The sequence below is a fragment of the Etheostoma spectabile genome, chromosome 10, assembly GCF_008692095.1.
Source record: "Etheostoma spectabile isolate EspeVRDwgs_2016 chromosome 10, UIUC_Espe_1.0, whole genome shotgun sequence".
NCBI lineage: Eukaryota > Metazoa > Chordata > Actinopteri > Perciformes > Percidae > Etheostoma > Etheostoma spectabile.
This window is the reverse complement of record NC_045742.1, coordinates 29,819,448-29,820,594: the sequence shown is the minus strand read 5'-3', so window position 1 is coordinate 29,820,594 and position 1,147 is coordinate 29,819,448. Positions and strand designations below refer to the sequence as shown.

General features: G+C 40.9%; 1 long non-coding RNA gene across 2 annotated transcripts in view; it reads left to right on the top strand.

Annotated features, from left to right (window-relative positions):
- Positions 1 to 2: 2 nt before the first annotated feature.
- The window catches only part of LOC116697175 (uncharacterized), a 20,721-nt gene continuing 19,576 nt past the window's right edge, over positions 3 to 1,147 (top strand). The window contains exon 1 of one of the 2 annotated variants that reach the window (XR_004333946.1): positions 3 to 21. This is a non-coding gene — a long non-coding RNA (uncharacterized LOC116697175). Of the gene's footprint in view, positions 28 to 1,147 lie in introns of both variants that reach the window. The other variant, XR_004333947.1, reaches the window with a different exon arrangement.

The following is a 1,147-nucleotide window of genomic DNA, read 5'->3' as shown; positions in this document are numbered from 1 at the left end:
TGCGTGTGTGTGTGTGTGTGTGTGTGCGTGGGAATCATAAGGGGCTGCGAAGGTTTCCTCCACTCGTTCTGACTCCACTGTTTGCCAAATATAGATTGTGCTAAAGGTCAGGATTAGCATATGGCTCCTAGTGAAAGTGCTTGGCATGCCAACTGGCTGTTTGTGTTCTCTGATTGAGGATGTGTCAGACACAGCACTGCTATTCGGAGTGAATTGTGCTTCACTACAATACCAAGAGCTATGGTAGTCAGCATGTGGACAACACACTACACAACTTTGAGTCGGTCACTGTCCTCGTTTTAGCCGTGCTAGCAGCGGGAATGGGGTGGTGCTGTTGCAAATAAAATCAAATCATCTGATAATGTATAACTCTATTTTTCAATTCACATGCATTTTCATCGCAGCTTTTTGTCAGTTTTTTATTGTTACTTCCACCCTCGAGACAACTTTTCTTATATCATGAATGGCAATTGGGAGTTGTGAACGATGAGTGATGTATGTAAGACGATGACACATGGCCGTATTTTCAGCTTCGAGTTAATTTAAATCGCTTGATCACTTATCTTTTTCAATTACTGCTGTGTCTTTCAATTCACATGCATTTTTATCAATTAATGTGTTACTCCCACCCTGCATGACGATTTTCTGAGTGTTGAGTGAGCGCATCCAAAAGTAAGAAAATGCACAGAGAGGATTTAGGTGTATGTTATTGTATAATAACGTTGTATATTTAAAAGAAAACTGCATAATTGACATCCTCTTAAATGCATGCAATCCTGCAATCCCCTGGTGGCAGGAAGCATCTTAAATCAATCTCTTTTCCATATAATCAGCTGTTCTCCACACCGATGTTTGACAAGTGGTGTAGAATGATTTCTAGTGACTCCCTTTCCAGGTGGGTCTTTAATGGTGGCTTCGCTTCACCTGAAAAACGGTGAATGAACGGTAAAGTGCACTTGCATCATGGTCAAACAGTTTCTACAGTGGCAGTGGTTAATATCCACACTAACAATACTAGGCCTGTAAATGTAAATGTAAATGTGCTGTATTTATGTAGCGCTTTTCTAGTCTTAACGACTATTCAAAGCGCTTTTAGATCTACAGGAAACATTCACCATTCACACACACTCATACACTGTGGCCGAGG